This window comes from Capsicum annuum, chromosome 11, assembly GCF_002878395.1.
Source record: "Capsicum annuum cultivar UCD-10X-F1 chromosome 11, UCD10Xv1.1, whole genome shotgun sequence".
Taxonomy (NCBI): Eukaryota; Viridiplantae; Streptophyta; class Magnoliopsida; order Solanales; family Solanaceae; genus Capsicum; species Capsicum annuum.
Window position 1 is genome coordinate 230526760 of NC_061121.1, and position 23467 is coordinate 230550226.

Consider the following 23467-nt stretch of genomic DNA (forward strand, 5'->3'; position numbering starts at 1 on the left):
GTAGTATATATTTAATGTATACATGTGTATATGTTTTATAAATTAGTGTATAACTATATATATAGTGTGTGTATATATTGTAGTATATATATTGTAGTATATTTTATTTAAAGTAGTACATATATATTGAATGGTACGTATATATGTGTATATATATCTTCTATAGACGTATATATTTAACGTATACATGTTTATGTTTTATAAATTAGTGTATAACTATATATATAGTGTGTGTATATATTGTAGTATTTATAGTGTAGTATATTTTATTTAAAGTAGTACGTATATATAAAATGGTACATATATATTTGTATATATCTTTTATAGACATATATATTTAACGTTTACATGTGTATATGTTTTATAAATTATTATATATATCATTATATTGTTGTATATATCTTGTAGTATATATTTTATTTAGAGTAATTTATATATTTAACTAACGTATAGTCGTATATATGATTACGTGTGTAATTGTGTATATGTGTATATATATTTTTTAAATTTTAATGCTGTATAAACTATATATATAATGTATATATATTGTTTAACGTATTTAAAATGTATATAGGTGGGTATATATAGTGAATATTGGAAAAAAACTTTTTTTCTTTTGATTTTTGACCGGTTTTGATCGGATATTTAACCGGGTTTAGGTGGGTTAGACCGGGTTGGGCTAAGTGGGCCAGTTCAGGGTTGTTTTTAAAAAATTTACTGTTGAACCCGACCTCGGCCTGACCCACTTAACCACAACCCGGCCCGGCCCGGCCCGGCCCACAACTCGGCTAAATTTCACGGGCTGGTTCCGGGTTGAACCAGCCCAGCCCACTTGATACCCTTACTTGATAGTGTAAAAAATTATTTGCGCTGAGAATACATTAAACTTAACTCTTAGAAATTATAATGCGCACATACCTTCCATGGAAAATTAAGTAAGGTTTGTAAAGTTCTCATAGATGTATGGCCTTATCAATCTTCCTTTTCAAATTTGTGTAGGTTCCATCAATAAGATAATATAATGACAATACATTTGACAATTGTAGTATCTAAACACATGTAAAAAACAAGGTATTAGTGTTATTGTTAGAAAAATAAGAAAACTATTGTATTGTGGAAGTGTTCATTAGCATTGTATGCGTTTCATCATTTCTAATCAGAGGTCGATTGAATTAAATCAGCTTTAAAAAAAAAAAAAACATGATGTGATACTATTCGCTTGAAACCAAGCACCGATTTATGACTTTCCAAAATGTCTCAAATCGTCACGAATATTCGTACACTTTATATGTAATGTTCTTTTTTGGCTATCAATGTGAGATTCTGTTCACACGATTAACAATCTTTCTCAAACAAAATTTCACATGATAAAGTAAATCAGCTTGTGGCTGGGCAAAGGCAGTAAGTCCGGCCCATGCTACCAATTTGTCAATTCTATACTTGTCTTGCTGAACCGTCGGCTCTAATATCAATTATTGGGCTAAAACATCCCAATGATGTATCTTAACAAGGTGTACCGTAATTTGGTTTCTTGCCAAGCCCATATAATTTTTCCATTAAGGTCTCACACCATTAAAAGTATTCCTACATATTATATATTTCTTTCTTTCCTTTTCAGCTACTAATGTAACTACGTACTTTATTCACATTTCCAATAAGATCTTATATTCGAGCTCTAAAATATAGATAAGAAGCTCTTTCCCTAATATGGGTCCTATCACCTATGTTGACTGAATTTGAAATTCTAGATCAGTCGAGCCAGTAGATTCCTTATTACCACATTTTTTTTTTCAAAAAGAAAAGAGGGAGAGAGAAGCATCAAGTACCTTTCCGAACTGTGGCGAAAGTTGTTACAACACACTCTAATTTCACAGGGATCCTATTACCCTATGAAATCAATTTTAGTGTAGTTTGTCACCCTTTTGTGCTGACGTGATGCCTTTTTTTACATAAAATGGGACCCATGTCAAAGGTGTCACGTTCAGCTAAAAAGGTTGACAAAAGGTGCCACGTCAGCTAAAAAGGTTGACAAAACTATGCTAAAATTTAGTTTAGGGGATAATAGGACCCCCGTGAAGTTGAAGTGTGTCGTTGAAAATTTGATCATAGTTCAGAGGTACTAGATGCTTTACTAGAAAAAAACATCTATCTTGAAAACATTTTACCTTTAACAATGGCCACTAATATCTTGAAATGTGTGCTAGAAAGATGTCCATGCTGCTAAACAATGTCTTATTCTTGGTTTTGATGATGCTTCCATCTTTGTCAATCCATGGATTTTTGGTGAAGTAATGACATGAAAAATTTCAAATCACTAAGTTTGAAGAGATTTCTTTTAGATGAACTCATGTGATATATGAAATAATTTTGAGACGATTTATTATTTTCATGTGCTACAATTGCTGCGAGCATAGAGTTCACCATCATGTCAGCCGGAATCTGTAATTGGTAAAAAGTTTTTAAAAGATTATGTATATTACAAGAAAAGTATGGAATTATTATAACGAACGAGTCTATCACAATTTTATGACACATTTATGAAGATTTTGTGACCGTTATGATTTTGTTGCAAGACCAGAGTTCACCATTATGTCACTTGAAATCTGTAATTGGATAACAACAACATATCCAGTATATTCCACAAAGTAGAGTCTGGAGGAATCTGTAATTGGAAAAAAGTTGAAAATACTATCTTTGTAATTTATGAAAGAACACCTATTCTAATTAACCTTATATTCATTCACTTAAATTAAATATGGTGGGAGATATAATGTGTGTGTATTTGTATAATTAGTGTATACTACAGTCACAAGTTTTGAATTTTGTAAAAACATTCCTAAGTCTTTTTTTATGACACACTACATTTAATTAGTTTGGTCAAAAAAAATCATCCATTTTGCATTTCAAAATCTTTTACTCTCATTTTATCCTTAATGGCATGCTTTTACTAGGAGTGTGCAAAAATCGAACCGATCAATAAATTGAATCGAAAAAGAATATGTTACTGATTTATTGCTATTGGATTATTGAGTTAACGATTTTTTAATGATTTTATAAAAATCATTACAAAGCGAGTGCTATATATTTGAACCTACAACCACTATATAATTTTCTATGGATTCTGGACACGTTCAAAAAATCTTCTTTCTTTTGTAAATCGAGTACTCAATCAAACGCCTAAAAGAAGATAGTCCGATATACAAAGCATCCTGCATCAGGTTCCAACAAAGGAAGCATACTAACTTGGAAACAAGTATATAAAGAACATACCAGGTCCATTTTTGTGTTTGGATCAGCAAAGAAGACATTTGATATACCTTTACCATATATCAAAAGAAAAGTATCCAATGTTCGACAATTGCAAAAGTTATATATACAAAATATTAGATACATGAATCACTTAGGTTCAAATAGTGAAAAGGACAGCCTGGTGCATTAAAGCTTTCGCTATGTGCAGGGTCCGGAGAAGGGCCCCGCCATAAGGGTATATTGTCCGCAGCCTTACTTTGTATTTTTGACAGAGGTTGTTTCCAAGGCTTGGACCCGTGACCTCCTAGTCACATGACAACAACTTTACCAATTACTCCAAGGCTCCCCTTCATGTTCACATAGTGAAAAGATGCAACAAAATTTCACTTCACTTCTTCAATCCATCCAGGAAATGGATAAAGTGCTAGTGATAATCGTTGGATGTATTATAACAAGTTGTAGATTTTCTTTCAAGTGACCCAACATCATCTCTCCCATTGCCTTTATGAAGGAATATGTGTTTGGCCACCCATGTAAAGTTGCCCTACATGATCAATAGTCATGGTATTGTAATAAAAATAATTGTTAAAATTTGAACTTTAAGACATAGTCCTTTGTTTCATTTTATGTGAATTTGTTTGACTAGCCAAAGAGTTCAAAAGATTAAGGAAATGAGAATTTTTTAGAACATGTGATATTAAGCATAACATATAACATGATATTTGTGTGATTATAAAATCGTGTCATTGTATATTGGTATGGAGGAAAATATCAATACTTTTTAATTTAATTTCTCATGTTCGATTTGTCAAAATTTTTAAAAATATTTTTCTAAAAAAGCAAGTTCCTTTAAATGAGGAACATGACTCCCTATAGTGGGGGTAGGTATGGGTGGAGCTACCGTTTGGCTAAGGGGTTCATGATCCTCACCTCTCTCGACGAAAAGTTATACTATTTATACATGATTAAAATTATTTATATGTATATAGTAAATGTTGAACCTTCTTCGATTTGTTCGTATGTTACTTCTGAACCCCCTTGGTGAAAATCATGGCTGCATCACTGGAGATAGGGCAAATGTCCAGTAGCGGAACCATGTAGTGATTGTATCCTTCTCACCTTCCAACACACCTCATCTTTACCCCATCCTAGTAGCCCCAGTCTCCACCACGTCACACCTTTACCTCCATACCATCTTCCATTGTATCAAGTCTTGATTATATACAAATGATTTTAAAATAATTAGTAGTTTCTGCTTGCATATCGAACACAAGAAAATAGTTAGGATAAAACAAAGAAATATATGATATCTCAAAAAAAAAATAAAAATCACCTTTGAATGCCTAAGTCTCTCATAGCCATTGTAACTTCCTTTGATGAAAGATTTTGAGCTTCAAGATCCTTGAGTTTGTCCTCTATCACCTTCCTCTCCACATCAATATCTATGTATGAATCTTCAAAATTGAATGATTTCTCTTGTATGACTTCTTCCCTTTCCCTTTCCCCACAAACATAAGATGTGAGAGAAACATAGAAATAACTAACATGACAATTTCTTCAAGAACCTTAGAAAAAAAAAAAATTAAACTATACATAACATATGACATGTTTAGTTTCTCAAAACATGCCTCAAAATTAATGAGTCAGCTGTCATGTGGATGTAATTTTATAGACAAAAGAAATTTTCATGCGGCTTTTGGTGATTGTATTCAAATACTTGATGTAGTTAGCTTTGAGGTGCTTTGATAATAGTAGACAATAATTCAGATAAAAAAATGCAAAGACCTAATATTTCAGAACGAAATTAGTTGATGTTGGTGATGTAAATTTGCTAAGCAAGCATTATGAGAATACTTGCTTTGAATTGTATCTATGTATGTGTCTTGTTATGTTTGAACAGAGTTTAGTGCTTCTTAATTAAAAATTTTATTGTTGAGAATTATAGGTGGCAAATGGGCGGATTGAGCTATATTTGGGTGGATCAAGATGGGTTGAGTTGATAAATAGATGGATTATTGAATCGCCAAAAAGTTATTTGAACTGAAATAGGTTAAAATGCGAGTCATAACCCAACCTGTTCAACTCTTACTAAGTTTAAATTGCTTTATTTGTTATCTTATAATTTTTTAGTACCTTATAAAATTATTATTTATCATTATTACGACTATACATGACATGTCCAATTAAATAACTATCTTTTTAAAAATATTTGATAAGATTTTTCATGAATCAATTTGGGTTAGGTATTGACCCAACTTTAAAAAGCTTAAATTGGTTCAACTAACAGATGAACAACCAATAACATGAACAAATTTGACGAATTATGATTTCAAGAGCTAATTTTGTCACCTCTATTCAGAATCATCAAGAATTCTAAATTCTTTTTTTTTTGATTACCGTCTCACCCCTTTTTCACTCCAAAAGATTTCAATATTAGTTTCGAAAGAATTTTTATTATTAAGTGACAAAATGGAAGTTTGTTTCGAAAAAGAATGATTTTTACATTCAAATTCAGAGTTGTCACTTGGCATAATCCGGTATGCCAAGTCACCTTTTAAAAATCCTTTTCAAAACAGTTTTGACTCTGTTAAACTGATCCGCGAACAAAGATTCCGGCTAAGAAATTCTGTTGACTGAGGGGAGGGTGTTAGGCACCCCTCGATCCCGTGGGTTGACCACGGTCGCTTGGTGGAGCAATATCGGCTAATTTGACACTACAAAGGTATAAACCACACAAAACATACAAAACAATCAATCAAACAAACAAAACAAAACAATCCAAAATTTAGTGTCCAATCCAGTTATACAGTCCAAAATAAAAAAAAATGCGAAAATATAAACCTATGCTAGCCTACACTAGTCCTACACTACGCTCCGATGCCTCGGGCCTTCGTCACGGACGTCCTCCGAGTACGTAATACGTCGGGACATTCCCCGGTGAATAAATACATGAAACCTCGGAGAATCCCCTGGCCAAATGAATACATCTGATTAAATAACTAGCTAGAAAAACGTTCAAAAACATACATTTAAACATTCAAAGCATTCAATCAACACATCGCTCCTAGATTTTGCCTACCTGAACTTATATTGCCTATCCAATTCGACATATCATAAATCTATCATATTCATGCTTATTCCGAATTAAACAAAAGAACAACAAAAATTAATCTACCTTCAAATTTTATCAATTTCTCTATTCCCGCCCCAAATTCTCTTTTTAACCCAAAATTAACACATGCTTCGATTATCAACTCAATTTTCAAGTCAGAATCCAATATCAATAACATAGACATAACCACAATTAAAGCATGATAATCATACAAATTTCACATTAATGACATCAAACATCCACCAAATCATTCAATATCAAACATGATCAATTCAACAAATTACGATAAAGAAGAGAGAATGGGTTAAAGAAATGGACCTTTCGATAATCAATTTCAATCGATAATAATGTTTAAGAAAGCCTGAACTTCAGAATTTCGAATAGAACCTCAACAGTGACGAGCTCCAACTCCGATATAAAAATCCAAATCAGAATCGAATGCCGACCACCAGAATCCAAATCCAATTTTCGGTAGAAAATTGAAGACACGTACAAAATCGAACCCCGATGAAATACCAGCTAGATTTTGTCCAGAAATCAAGAAGAATGAGAGGATCTAGGGAACTTTAGGATGGAGCAGGCCGAGATGATAAGCTTGACGTCGATTCCGGCGAGATATCACCGGAATCCGAAGAGAAACGATCGAACAAGGAATGGAAAACTAATTCCGGCGAGCTAAGTCGCCGGAACAGTGACCAACGACTTGAAATCTTCACTCTCTCTCTCTCTCTCTCTCTCTCTCTCTCTCAATTTTTCACCCTCTCTACCTGATCGATCTCTTTTTTTTTTCTGAAATTTTTCACGCTGTTTCTGTACCTGTGAAGAAGAAGATCCGAGAAAGATCAGTCTCCTTCTCTAATCGTCTCTCCCTCTATATCTCCCTCTATATCTCTCTCTCGTCTCCCTACTCTCTTTTACTGTTTCCGACCTATCTCCCACCGTTCACCTTTCCCGATCTCCAATTCAGCTATATTTCTGCCTTTCCGGTGATGTGCGCGTATACCCGTATGTGGGTGTGCGCAAATCAGTGAGGATGAGCGATTATTGTGAGCTGTGTGTGTAGTGTGTAGAGAATTCTGTGCGAATGAGTGTATATGTGTGGAGAATTGAAGAATGGAAGGTTCTTGTGTGTTTGCCCGTGAAGAAGAAGGTGAATGAGTGTGTGCGCTCCTTCTTCTCACTGTATCTTCATTATTTTTCTTTTGAAGGGAAGCCAAATTAGTGAGTGGTCCCCCTTTTTTTTTCTGTTTGCCCTGAGTATTGATAACGAGGCGGGGGAGGGGGTGGGTGTGCGCGGGTAGGTAAGGTAGGAGGGGTAGGGTGTGGTGAGGTGTCCACTTTTAATTGGAGAGCTTGTTAGGATAGGATTAAAATAAGATAAAATTTGTTAAGGATTGTTATTTTTATATTTTTTGCGGGGGCATAATTACATGGGTGAGGGTATACGGTAGAATAAAGTAAAAAATGGGTAAAAACGATATCGAAGAAGGACGAAATTAGGTGTTCACAGTTACCGACTAGGCATTCAATATTCCCATTGGAGTTCGACTAAATTCGATTCGTGTCGAAAAGTTTTACATTGGGGGTAAAGAATTCCCTAACAAATGCAACTCTATACCCAGAGGGACTTGAACGCAAGACATATGTTTGTGGATGACGAATTACTTACCACTCCATCACAACTCTTGTTGATTTATGAATTCTAAATTCACTTCTAAAATGAGTAGTACAAATATAACAACATACCTAGTATATTTCCACAAAGTGAAATCTGACAGTGGCGAAGTCAAGATTTTCATTAAGGGGTTTTAAAATACATACACGAACTAGCTGAAAGGGATTCAACATCTACTATATATACATAAAAAGTAATTTTAATCATGCATAAATAGTGTAATTTTTCACCAAAAGGGGTATGAACCCCCTGAATATATGCTAGCTCCTCTCCAAGGGTCTGAGGAGAGTAAAGTGTATGCAGTTCATATCACTACCTCAGATGAAGTAAAAAGGTTATTTTTGATAGACCTCGATTCAAAACAGATAACAGTATAACAAACAAATACAATAAAATAAACAATAAACTGAGTATCATATAAAAACTGACCAGTGGATACATGAACAAGAATTTTCACATTGGCACATCTTTTAGCAAACTTGAGGACATTGGCAGCACCAAGCACATTGATATTCATGGCAATATGATATCTACAAGAAAAAGAGAAAAAAGATATTCAAATTTTTATGCTATGTTTTAAATAGTCTGAATACATCGACAACTTCTTAAATTCATCAGTTAATTTCATTTAGACATGCAAGTTATGTTTTATTCCAATTAAGCATATGAGCACCTGATAAAGTTTTCTTATTAGACACTTCCGACTCAAATTGAGGAACGTATTATTTGCTCATGTTCTGAAGAGTCCATTACGTAAATAAGTTAACCATTTAAAATATGACATCTCCTTATGTAATTATATGTATTTGCAACAATAACCCATAAAACCTCAGGGTTATCCCAATTAAAGTTGATATGTGTAATTAAAGGATGTCATATAATGACATTGTTAACTTAACTACACAATAGACGAAAAAAGGACAGCTATGTGCGGTGTCGGGGAAGGGCCCCCCACAAGAGTGTATTGTACGCAGCCTTACCTTGCATTTCTGTCAGTGGTTGTTTCCATGACTTGAATCCGTGACCTCCCGGTCACATGACTTTACCAGTTACTCCAAGACTTTCCTTCAAAGGAGGGATGCAACACGAGGACTTCTAAGGGGGTTACCCATCCTAGTACTACTCTTGTCCAAGCATGCTTAACTTCAAAGTTCTGATGGGATTCGGTGCGTTAGTGGTGGTTTGATCGCATTAACTACGCAATAGACAACAGGCGGGAACAAACCAAAATTTGAATTGAAAGTGTTCCTATTCATGGTGCTCAATTGGAGTTAACACGCCCTTGTTCAAATATATCTAAATGAAATTTACTGACAGATATAAGAAGTTATCGATATATTCGAGCAATTACATACGATATCATATGAATTATATATACCTCTCATCAAATCTAGTAGTTGCAGCTGAATGTCTGACTATGTCAATTTCTTTCAACATCTCATCTTTCATCTCTGAGTTTTCAATTCCAAAATCCTCAAATGAAATATCACCAGCAACTGGAAATACCTTCTCTTTTACCAGAGAATTTAGGTTATTTATATCTATTTTTTCTCTTAGAACATTAAACAATTCAGCCTGCAAAATCTGTGAATGAAACTTTCAAGTCAAGACGAGGACGACAACAATAACAACGTATCCAGTGTATTTCCATAAAGTGGGATCTGGGGAGGATAAAGTGTATGCAGTTCATATACCACTACGTCAGATGAAGTAGAGAAGTTGTTTTCGACAGACCCCCGACTCAGGACGGATAACAATATAACCACAACAAAACATAAGAATAAACAACAAAATAGGATAACACATCGCTAGATAACTAAAGAAATGAGACATCAACAGAGTTATACTATAAACTATATATTCGAGACCAGAAACATCCTCAGAACACTACTCACATGAAACTACACGAAACTACAAGGACAGATGCAAACAACGTACTCCTCCCTATTAATTACTTCAAACGCACTCCTACCCACTAACCCTCTACCCCATCTTCCACACATTCCTATTAAGGATCATGTCCTCCGTAAGCTGTAACCTCTCCATCATGCCAATCACCTCCCTCCAATATTTCTCCGGTCCTACCTCTGCCCCGCCTGAAAAACTATCCATAGTCAGTCTCTCACACCTCCGTACTGGAGCATCCGTTTGCCCTCCTCATCACATGTCCAAACCATCGTAACCTCACTTACCGCATCATGTCTTCCACAGAAGCCACTCCCTCCGCACCCAAACTTGCAAGTCAAGAATATGTTTTAAATCCCATCAAGTCATTTATGCATTATAAGATAATATTAGACAATTAAGAATATTTGTTTTTTCTATGTCTACATAAAACTATTAAACCTCATTATTAAAACGTTTTTTGGCTGATTTGATGTCTGTAGCTCTTAATAGAAGGTATAGTCTTTTCACAGTTGGTTGAACTCTAAGTATCTTCTCCACCAAAACTACATTTAAAAAAAAAATAATATAAGGAACTTATATCTAGTTCAAAATTATTTTTTTTAAAAAAATTATGATCTTAAAGATGTCATAAAAGGAAGAGAAAGTGTATATGTCATAAAAGGAAGAGAAAGTGTATACTCTTTGCAAGAAAACCAGTGGCTCCAGTAATAAGAATAGTCTTGTCTTGTAGAAATTGTTCAATTTTAGATGATTCCATTGTGTAGAAATTGTCGAAAAAAAGAAATAGCGTAAAAATTGGGCAGATAAATTCAACAATTGTGATTAGTGATGTTGAAAATGATATCTAAAATGAGTTCATGCAGTCATCTATTTATAGGAAAACTAGAAGATCAATTAATTAAGGAAAAAGGCTCAACTATGTCATTGAACTATCACAAATGACTCATTTATGCCATCCGTTAAAAGTTGGGCTCATTCATGCTATCGCCGTTATAAAATCGGTCCATCAATGACATTATTTTTTAACGGTGGTTTTAAAAAAAACTGCTTTGCCACGCGGCCTCTTATTAGAGGTCCACATCATTTTTTTTTTTTAAAGTTTTGATGCATTAAGAAGAATTCACCCACGCCCAACCTATCACCTTAACCCACTTTATTATTACTCTTAATTTTGACCCTAGATTTAAACATATATATAATCATTTAGTCTTCAAACATGAAATCTACACACTTGAATACTACGTTTAAAATAATATAGGTTAGAATAATTAATAATTTAAAATGACAAATGAATAAATTGTGATTAAAAAATAATTTTTTTTGGCTCTCGAAATTCGAACATCATCACATAATTTAGGACGAAGAGAATACCACATACACGAAGGACCACAACCTTTAATTAGGAAGAATACCTAAAAATTTCTTCTAAATTTAGATTATAAGTTGTATAATTGAATTATTGGCAGTCTTAATTATTTCGCAGACTTGGCTATTTGGTAGTCGTTATACTCTTTAATGTGGATGAGACGTAGAGCATAATTTATTTTTAGGCGTGTTAGAGTTTAAAAAAATATAAAATAAATAAAAGACCACCATCCAGGTACGTAGGGTATTTTCAGTCCATATATTTTTTAGTGTTGTTTGGTACCTACTCACGCAAACACTATTTATGTGTATATTAATGGATCTTTAATGTGTATATTAAAGAATCCATCCACGCAGAAAAAAGTTATGCTCTACGTCTCGTCCACGTTAAAGAGTATAAAGGCTACCAAATAGCCAAATTCACGAAATAATTAAGACTACCAATAATTCAATTATAAAACTTATAATCCAAATTTAGAAGGAATTTTTAGGTTTTCTTCCTAATTAAAAGTTGTGGTCCTTCATTTATGTGGTATTCTCTTCGTCTTAAATTATGTGATGATGCTCGGATTTTGAGAGTCAAAATAAATTAATTTTTAATCACAGATTCTTCATTTGACATTTTAAATTATTAATTATTCTAACCTAAATTATTTTAAACGTAGTATTCAAGTGTGTAAATTTTATGTTCGAAGACTAAATGACTATATATATGTTTAAATCTAGGGTCAAAGTTAAGAGTAATATTAAAATGGGTTAAGGTGATAGATTGGGCGTGGGTGAATTCTTCTTAATGGATCAAAATTTAAAAAAAAAAATAAAAAAAATAAAAAAAATGACATGGACCTCTAATAAGAGGTCACGTGGCAAAGCAGTTTGTTAGAAAACCACCGTTAAAAAATAATGGCATAGATGAATCAGTTTTATAACAGCGATGACATGAATGAGCCCAACTTTTAACGGATGACATAAATGAGTCATTTCTGATAGTTCAGTGACATATTTGAGCCTTTTCCCATTAATTAATACCAGTTAATTAAAGATAAAAGAGAGGCTTCTAATTTTTAGCAATTTATGTTATAGGTTCACCCTATACCTAAATGTATATAGAGAGAAAATTATGTGGTTGGGCTTGATTCAAAGCGGATAGTATTACATCATATATTAAGAATATTTTGAGCTAAACAATTGATATCAGAATTAATTATTCAATACGATAAGTATATGGAGATGACAATGTTAGTGGCGAAGCCAAGATTTTCACTAAGGGAGTTTAAAATCGAAAGAAGTAAGCACACGAACTAGCCACAGAGGGTTCAACATTAATTATATATAAATAAAAAATAATTTTAACTATATATAAATAGTAAAATTTCGAATCCCCTAGCCATAAGGTGGCTCTGCCCCTGGGCAGCGCAATAATGTATAGTAAGACTCTATTTATGGCCACTAAAGGTTGTAGTGAAGTGACAAGTACTCCTTCATCCTTAATCATATATGGAGTTACCTTTGGTAGGGAGCGCTTTATCCCCTGGTGAATTCGGATTAATACTTAGGCTTCAACGTGGGTATCGGACACCAAAAAAGTAAAAAAAAAAGGACTCCATTTATGATCTTTATCATGCCTAACTTCCTTTAATTTTTTACAACTTGACAAGCAGTAGTTGTAGTCCATATTTATTTTTTAGGTATGTCTATTTGTAGGGTTCAATTAGAGAAAATTAAGTGGGAGGTGATAAAAAAGTATTTAAATTAAAAATGGTGATAACTTTGACCAGCTAAGGTCAAAGTTTCATTTAAATTGTAATTAAGTTAATTCGGCTGTAAAGTGTAATTTTTAAAAACTTTTAAATTTTTTAAAAAGTCCTCTAACTACAAATTTCAAATTTTAGAATTTCTCTTCTTTTCTTATCTTTCAATCTGTCTTCTTCTTTTTCTTTCTCTCTCCAATTTCTTTCTCCCCATCTTCTTTTTCTTATTTCTCTCTCTCTCTAGATTTTTCTCTTCTTCCATCTTCTCTTCTTCTTTTTATTTCTCTTTTCATTTCGTTTTTCTTCCTTTTTTAATTTTCATGGACTATTTTTTTAAAAAAAGTTTGAAAAGAAAATTTTTGATTTCTTTTAAAAATGAATGAAGAAACAATTTAGCAAATTCAGCAACTACGAGAGTTGCTTTAGCAACTACGGTAATTGCTGCAACAACTACTATTAGTTGTTGTGTTACAACAATTATCGAAGTTGCTGCAACAACTATCGAAGTTGCTGCAACAACTATCGAAGTTGCTGCAACAACTATAGAAATTGCTCAACAACTTCGATACTTACTTAATTTCTGGAAAAAGATCTGATTGGAAGAGGAGCCCACAAAAAAGTAACATTTATGGTAAAAATGGAGATGGTGGTGCTGGTAGTGATGCAAAATGAGAAGATGACATTTGTTGTGGTGTTGATAGCGATGGTGGAGGAGGAGAAAAAAGAAAAATAGGTGATAGTTATGTAGAGGGAGAAGATAATGGTGAATTTGGAAGAGGTGGCCATGGTAGTGATAGTATAGTGGAGGAAGAGGAGGTGGCGGCGGCAGCAATAAAAAGAGTGTGGAGGAGGAGTGGTGCTGATGGTGTAGGGATCTTTGTGTAAATATGGTGTAGATATCTTTATGTAAATAATAAAACTTGAGGGTTTAAAAATTAGTGTCATTAACACTAATCTTAAAATTATCATCTCTACTTAATATTTAAGACTTGTGTCACTCTTTTTTAATTTTGAAACTTTTTTGTCACCCTTAATTAATTTGCCCGTTTAATTAAACCATTGGACAAATTAAAGCTCTCTTTCTAGCTATCTCATAGTACTCTTATGATTAATCCTATAATTAAACAATTAATTGACATAGACTTGGGCTAAATTTTTTACTTCTTCTGTGTACCATAGAACCCTATTCATTTTTTTGTTTTTCATTTTTAAGAATATGTATAAGATGATACACTTTTATACATTACATAAACAAAATCTATAATGTATTAAGTATGTATATTTTTTGTATAACTATGTATAAACAATATATATTCACACTATTTCTAGGGAATTTGATAATTGCTTGGTTAAATGGATAGATTGTGTGAAACTTGTTTTAATTGGGCTTAAAGGGGGTTGTGTAGCTAGGTCGTGAAGGTGGAGATCCCGGAGGGACCGATACTAGAAACTCACCTTTGCCAGCATGATGGTTGGTCTTGATGATCGTATTCTTGTGTCACACACACACACACTGAGGCCCTTTCAGCAGGGGAAGCTGGACCCATATAGTCCGTGGGTGTTTGTATGACTGTTGAGCTACACAATCCAGGATAATGATTTTAAATCTTATGCTAAACCTTGTTCCTTAACCTAGAATCTTGTATATATATGTATGTATGCATGCATGTGAACATGTACATTGAGTTTGGACTGAAATTTGAATTGGCATTATTTTATCTTATCCTGAGTTACATGCCAGCGCTCACCCTGCTAGCTGTCTCCTGACGCTGTATCCCCATGCGATGCAGGGAATGGAGACAGTTCTGCTCTTCCTGCACAGTGATTAGGTGATTTCTGGATCGATCGTGAGTTAGCTTAAAGTGGTAAACTTTCATTCTTTGGAAGACCCTCATTTCGTGTTTTGGTTTCACTATATCATAGACTATCTTTGGGTTTATTTTTGGCCATTGTCGAGGGTATGTCCCGACTTAGATTGATGTTGGCTTCTTAGAGGCTTGTGGACTACTGTATATTGGGATGGATGTAAAAGTTCTTAGATTTCTTTATGAGTTAGTTGAGTTGCCTATCTTGTTATATATTCAGAACTCAGCTCTATCTTGTTATATGTTCGGAATTCATCCATTGCTAGTTGTGTTGTGTTTCGGTTGGCTAGGGTATAGGGGTGATCTCCGGTACTTGGTGGACCTGAGATATTCACCACAGTCAGGTCCTGGTTCGGGTCTTGACACATATATGCCAAGAAGATAGGAACCTAAAGTCAAAGTAGGTGTTACAACTGGTTAGTTGACCAACCATTCTATATTGTTCATTTAAATGAATAGAAAGAGATTGCCGTGCTAGATAAGTGGTTGGTGGGGGAACAACCACTGGCAAAGAAAAAGGTTCCGCTGTGAGAAAAGGAAAAAATCTAACTACTAATGCTGACACTTGCACATTAGCTGGCAGTGGATGGTGAAATTTACAGGTCATGCCATATTCACACTGCCCTGTTCTCATATAGTGCGAACATTTCCTTTCATTTTGTGAAATAAACTCTATGAGTCAAATAAAAAAATAATTTAATGTCAAAGCTTTTAGAGAAGACATGGAAAAAGAACAAAAACACAAACGATGGAGATAGAAATACAAGAAGAAGGAAGGAACATAATGAACATGAAAAGAAGGAAGATTGGTTGCTGGGGTAACCATGAATGTTATGTGTCACCAGACATGGATATCCCTCTCCCTGTCTTGGATGGTAATATTTGCAGAAAGCACCAAATTTACACATCTCTGTCTTTATACAGTACTGTAAATCATAACCAGGAATAGCTAACATTTATTAACTATATTTATTTACCTCTTGTTACTAGCTGTTATAATTTGACTAAGTCTCTGATGTTTGGAGGATATTTAGGAATAGTTAGCTTTAGTTAGTTAGCTGTAGATAATGTGCAGATAGTGGCCTGTACTTTAGGTCTAGTTAGTTTTCTATTGTGTATTTAAAAGCTTGCTGCCAGAGTTAATAAAATTATCCTTTTGATCTCCTTCTCTAAATCTTTATATGGTATCAGAGCCCCATAAGATCCACCGAGTCAGATCCATTTCATTCTCCTTAATCTTTCTAATCTATTGCTCAAGTAAACAATACTATTGATGCCAGTTGTTTTGCAGTTTCTACCACTACTCATGTGGTACAGTTTAATCCCATTGCTCAGTTACCTATTAAACTACAAGGTAATCTCAACTTCTCAACATAAAAAGCACAACTTGTAATGCTATTAAATGGGCATCAACTCATGGGACATCTTGATGGAACCACGATTGCTCTATCATATACTATTACGTAAAATGGTCTTACTGTACCAAATCCCAGTTATCAGAGCTGGTTTTCTCAGGATCAATTGATCCAACAAATAATGATGACATCGGTCAATCCTACAATTTCTCCAACTATTGCATCAACACTATCTGCTAACAAAGTGTAGGAACTCCTTCACACAGCCTACGCCAACAAAAGCCATACTCGCATCTTCAGCTTGCGAGATCAACTGCAAAACACCAAAAAGACTTCCAAAACCATTGCAGAATACTTGTAGGAGCTTCGTTCGCTCTCTAATGCTCTTAAAGTTGCTGGTTCACCTATCAATGATGATAAACTTACTGTCAAAATTTTAAGTGGCCTTTTATCGAGTATCGTGAAATCTCTGCTGCGATACGAGCACGAGACTCTCCTTTGAGCTTTGAAGAATTATTTCACAAGCTCACAGATCATGAGTTTTTTCTAAAACATCAAAATCTGGAAAAACCATCGATGATCATAGCTGCTGTTGCTCAGAAGTCCAACACGCCTCCGCAATTCAACAGGAACAATCCTTGCTTCAACAATCAACCGTGGAAACCATCGCAGTCTCGATAATAGAATTCTAATAATCAACAGTCAAATTCTAACAATCAGTAAAACAGGCGACCACCTAAGCAGTCTGTCAAATGTCAGTTGTGCCAAAAGTTTGGTCACACGACAGATGTTTGTCGCTCCAAATCGCATAATCCTTTTGAAGCTAAGGCTAACTTTGCATCTAGGCAGCAATCATCTGGAAACTCTTGGGTTTTAGACTCTGGAGCAACTCACCATGTCACTACCGAACCTCACAACCTTGAAGAGTATACAGGAACTGCAAAAATCTCTATGGGTAAAGGTAAAACCATTCCCATCACTCATATTGGTTCAACTCTAATTCAGGCATGTAAATCTGCTTTTAAGCTTTTTGACACACTTTGTTCTCCATTAATAAAAAAGAATCTTATCTCTGTTTCTAAGTTTTGTCAAGATAACCTCACGTCCATTGAATTTTTTCCTTTTACTTTTGTTGTGAAGGAATTGCATACTCTGAAGTCACTGGGACAAGGTCGGAACAAAATTGAACTGTATGAGTGGCCATGTTTGCCATCCAGGAAACCCTCCATTCACCTTGCCTCCATAAAAGTGCCACTCCAATGTTGGCATTGTCGATTGGATCATCCCCACTCTAGAATTTTAAATTTTATTTTGAGGAAATTTTCTTTACCCGTTGTTGCTAGCAAAGAAAAGTTTGAACTTTGTAGTGCTTGTTCTTCTAATAAAGTGCATCGTTTGCCATTCCAACAACTCACTTTTTCCAGTAATTTTCCTCTCCAGATTATCTTTAGTGATTTATGGAGACCATCATCCATTTTATCGCTCGACAAAAAGTTATATTATTGCATTTTTGTTGATCAGTATACCAAATACACTTGGTTGTATACACTTAAAAATAAAAGTGAGGTTGCATCAATATTTCCAAAGTTTCATCCTTTAGTAGAAAATTTCTTCAAAACAAAAATTTCTTCAATTTATACAGATGGAGGGGGTGAGTTCATCGGTTTTCAGCCTTATCTTCAAAAACATGGCATTGAACACTTAATTTATCCTCCCTACACACCACAATGTGTTGCCATAGCTGAACGTCGACATCGTCATATTCTTGAAACTGCTAAAACCCTTCTTCATGAAGCATCCTTACCCTCTGAACTTTGGTCTTTTGCCTGTCAATATGCAGTCTACCTTATTAACTGATTTCCCACTCCCATCCTCAATAATGAGTCACCCTACCAAATATTATTTGGTCGATCTCCTAACTATCACACACTAAAAGTTTTTGATTGTCTTTGTTACCGTGGCTTAAACCTTATACCAAAAATAAACTTGAACCCCGGTCTACCTCGTGTGTGTATTTAGGCATCTCTCAGGCTCACCATGATCACATGTTCTTTGACCCCGTCAAGTCCAAAATTTTCATAAGTCGTGATTTTTAATTTTTTGAAAAAGAATTTCCTTTTAAACAATTGTTCATTGATTTACGAAAATATACTTCCCAATTAAGTTGGGAAGTTATTGACTCCAAAGAGGACAATCCAACAACAATTCAAAATACTCCTCCCTCTATTCCATCCCTTATTCCAGTCCATGTAGAGTCCAACTCCAACAATAACACCTAATGCTCACTCCAACAGCAACGACCAAGTACCAGCAGATTCAGAGATATCAGGTAATACACATGTCCTTGTTCCTTCTTCTAATCAATGCAAAACCACATACCATCGATGGAAAACCACAAAATTGCAATCCCACCAACCAATCCCAACCACCAGTGAAGCCACTCCTCCACCTCTGCCACCCCAAAAAATTTCAAATCCCACAAACCAATTACTTGATCCCTCTCCTTCAATACCTGCTGCCCCGATTCCACCATCATTTTCAAATCATATTATAACTCGGTCCCAGAATAATATCTTGAAGCCTAAAAGAAAACTTTCTTTTCTGACCCATTTGACACCTACACCTGTAACCTTCAAACAGGCTGATAAACATGAAGAGTGGTGACAAGCAATAAAAGTAGAATATGATACTTTAATAAAAAGTCAAACTTGGGGACTCGTGCCGCAAAACATGTCAACCAATGTTGTGGATTGCAAATGGCTGTATAGGATCAAGAGAAAAGCAGATAGTTTTATAGATCGTTTCAAAGCTCGTCTAGTTGAAAAAGGGTTTACGGAACGTCTTGGCTTAGATTTTCATGAGACATTCAGTCCTGCTGTTAAATCGACAACCGTAAGATTGGTACTATCTATAGCTGTGCAGCACAATCGGCCAATCCATCAAATTTAATGTATGCTTTCCTACAAGGAAAATTGGATGAAGAAGTTTTTATGTCGCAACCCCGAGGATTTATTAATCCCCAATTTCCTACTTATGTCTGCAGAATGAAGAAGGCTATCTATGGCCTCAAACAAGCTCCCCGACTTGGTATAGTGCTCTGCGTTAACATCTGCTAAAACTGTCTTTTTCAGAATAGAATTTGACACCTCTTTATTTTGTATGGAAGCATTTTGATACAATAAAACCAAGGAACACACGAAACTGGCTCAAAATAGTTCAAACACACACCAAAAATAGTCCACTAATTTAAAGAATCGAGGACCCTTTTGAAGACCACTCTCAGATTCAAGAATGAAATACAAGAAGGACATTATAACTAGGTGTTTGACACCTTTTCCAACCAACAACAAACTAATTTAACAACACAAGATGAAACAACAATGAGAACAATAACAACAACAACAAAAACGGCTTTACAATATAAGATACAAAACAGATACAAGATTACAAAAGAAAAATGATAGATAGATAGACCACATGAAGGTATAATGTTAAGAACCCAAGAATGGTAACTCTTGGACCCTTAACACTACACACAAAAATACACCTATATCTTACAAATACACAAGATCGGAATCCACCTCCCAAGCATCAATGTTTCCAAGCAAATGCAAACACAAGTGATTCAATACTTGTCTAAGACCTAATTTCGATTTTGGGTGCCTCAAGGAAAGAGGACTTGTGTTTATTTGTCTTGTAAGACTTACAACTTCATTCATAAACTAAGTAAATAAAACCCTACATTGTTCTTTATATAGCTATTACAAGATATAAGTTAAAATAACCAAAAGGGCCATCAAAGAGTGGGCTGCCCATTAGTGTAAGTTATGGGCTGATTTTGGTGTGTTTTGGGCCTCTTCTACACTTCAATTGCACACACCAAGTCTCGGGACCAACGTACACCATATCCGTGATTATTCTTATATTATCCTCTCCATCTTGAGAGGAATTTGCCCACAAATTCACGGCTTCATTTCGTTCAATTGGCCACTTTAAAAGAAACCACTCAAAACAGTCCGCAAAACATGAAGAGCCTGGTAGCTCAATAATAACAAGGGACATATCAAAGACGAGCTAAAAACAGCCCATAAGAAATGCACAAAAACAGTCCACAAGCCAGCCAAACCCGAGAGCATAATGACAACAAGTCTTGGATCCAACATCTTTATTTTGACCCTAGGCTTCCTCTCCCTCTTGAGATTGGCCTTCAATCTCATCCGACTTAAGTCTCCTTCTATCATATAAGCATCGTCGTAGACTCCATATCCTCCATGTCTCTCTCTACCATATTTCTCTTCTTGGATGTGTCGGTTTTTGGAAAGAGAAATTTCGGTTGAGAGACTCAATTTGGTAATATGGAGCTTTGATTGTGGAGCTTGGATGGGAGGAAATTGGCTTCCAAGTCCTCCTTGTTGGACTTGATCAACTTGCAGGGAAAGTGGTCTATCTTGTTCTCGGTTTTAAGGGCTATTTGGAGCTTGGCTTATGGCATTATGTGGTGGTCTTAGAGGATTGGTCATTGGAAGTATCTGTTCGGGAGTAAAAGCATGAGAGTTCCTTTGACTCTCCATTCGATCCAACCTCTCACTCACAGTTACCACATCCAAGTTAATTTTTCCAAGACCCGTATTTGCCCTAGCAAGGTCTCGGGACAAAGCATCAAGGAGGGCCAAAATGGTTTCCATTATGTCCAAGAAGTTACCTACAAAACAACAAATAAGTTAGTTGTACAAAAATGGTCCTCACACTTCCTCTCTATTGTTTTGTCTTTCGGATTTTTCACACTTTTATCTCACAAGTGTCATAAACTTTCTTGTACTCCATGAGGCATCTAGAAGTGGACCAAGTATTACAATGACTCAAAAGAATAAGACACACAAAGGAACATATACACGAAGGACGGTTTCAAAGTTAACTTACAATCTAGTACTAGCTTGTAAGTTAGTAATGGAATCAACAAACGAAACTAAAGAAACAACACAATGAAAATAGAAGATCAAATTTTGAGTTTAAAATTTTTGTGTGAACAGTAACTTGGATGACGTGGCAGTGTACTATTGGTCATGGCCCCACAATTAGTCACTAGTTGAAGTTTACAAACTTTAGTTACTATGTAATGAAAACTATTGGTTTTGGAGGAAAAGTATATGTCTTAAATATCCTTTTAAGTCTAATATTCAAAAGGCAAGACTTGACTTTATACAATTTCCACAAAACAAGGTCACTTGAAATAAGGAAAGTGGTTGAAAAGTAGATGTCAAGTCAAGAAAGTGATGGCTCAAGTCTTCTCACAAAGAACTTTACAACTTGTAGGTTCACCTTTTTGAATTTATGTTACACTTTTGGTTGTCTTAAGTTGTAAGATGAGATGAAGAACAAGACGAACACCACAAAAACCTTCAAGAAAACATCAACAAAACAAAAACAATTTCCAACCCACGACAAACATCAACACACATTAGTGTCAACACACGGTCAAGGTTTTTTTCGGTGTTGTATTTCGGTTTTAGCAAGGGTAAAGGTTGTGATGAATGTCAAGAACTCAACAACAACTTTATCAAGAGCAACAACAACACCAAAAAGGTCCAACCCAGACTATAACAATAAGTCCACAAGTCCAAGAACAACAACTTCAACACACAACCATGGTCCTGTTTACCACAACAACATCAATTTTTTTAAAACTCAAATCTAGATCGACTCAAAGTGTTAATGAACAAGAATACTAACAGTTGAAACAACAACACAAGAAAAATAAATCCTAGATCTAGAAACACAATATTCGGCCAAGATACAACAACAACAAGTTCAACTTCTCGGCCAACATCTCAAGCTCAAGAACACGTCTTTTTTTTTTTTTTTTTTCTTAGCAAGAAAGCCCAAGATTGGTATTGTAAGAACAAAACCAAAGATGTCTTTGATACCAAATGATACAAGAAAACCAAGGAACACACGGAATTGACTCAAAACAGTCCAAACACACTCCAAAAATAGTCCACTAATTCAAAGAATCGAGGACCCTTTTGAAAACCACTCTCAGATTACAAAAGAAAAGGGATAGATAGATAGACCACATGAAGGTATAATGTTAAGAACCAAAGAATGGTAACTCTTGGACCCTTAACACTACACACAACAATACACCTATCTCTTACAAAGACACAAGATCGGAATCCACCTCCCAAGCATCAATGTTTCCAAGCAAATGCAAACACAAATGATTCAACACTTGTCTAAGCCCCAATTTCGGTTTTGGGTGCCTCAAGGAAAGAGGACTTGTGTTTCTTTGTCTTGTAAGACTTACAACTTCATTCATAAACTAAGTAAATAAAACCCTACATTGTTCTTTATATAACTATTACAAGATATAAGTTAAAATGACCAAAAGAGCCTTCAAAGAGTGGGCTGCCCATCAAGTGTAAGTTATGGGCTGATTTTGGTGTATTTTGGGCCTCTTCTACACTTCAATTGTACACACCATGTCTCAGGACCAACGCGCACCCTATCCGTGATTATTCTTGTATCACATTTGGCTGTAACTATTTTTGTGCTTGTCTATGTTGATGACATAATAATCACTGAAAACCATCCACACATGATTAAATTTGTCATTAGTTCCTTGGCAAAAAGATTGTCATTGAAGGATATTGGCTATCTAAACTACTTCTTGGGTGTTGATGTTAAGCAAGTACCAGATGGTCTCATTCTTTCTCAATCAAAATACATTTTGGAAATTCTATCTGAACTAGATATGGACAATTGTAAAGGTGTTTCCACTCCCATGTGTTCCAGTATACCTCTTCGGGTAGCTGATGATGCCACGCGCTACTGGCGTACCCTTCGCAAATTGTAGTATCTGTCCCTCACTCAGCCTGACATATCTTATGCAGTCAATAAATTATCACAATTTATGCATACTCCGACTGATGAACATTGGAAAGCAGTTAGACGAGTACTACGGTATGTTAAAGAAATCCCAAGTTTAGGACTTCGCATCCTTTGCAGCTCTGACTCCAATTTGTATATGTATGCTGATGCCGACTGGGCTGGCGATCCAAATGATAGAATCTCTACATCAGGTTACATACTTTTCTTTGGACCAAATCCAGTTAGTTGGTCGTCCATAAAGCAACGTGCAGTGGCTCGCTTGTCCACTGAGGCAGAGTACAAATCAGTAGCCAATGCAC

At 35.1% G+C, this 23467-nt stretch overlaps 1 long non-coding RNA gene and 2 pseudogenes across 1 annotated transcript; all 3 read right to left on the reverse strand.

The window, feature by feature from the left end:
* Window positions 1–10701, reverse strand: part of LOC107854843 — a 106065-nt pseudogene extending 95364 nt beyond the window's left edge.
* LOC124888731 lies at window positions 5991–7620 on the reverse strand. Its single transcript, XR_007047528.1, has 2 exons — window positions 6680–7620; window positions 5991–6218 (listed from the first exon to the last, which is right to left on the reverse strand). It is a non-coding gene; the product is annotated as an uncharacterized LOC124888731 (long non-coding RNA).
* Window positions 9112–9230, reverse strand: LOC124889023 (annotated as a pseudogene).
* Window positions 10702–23467: the final 12766 nt, after the last annotated feature.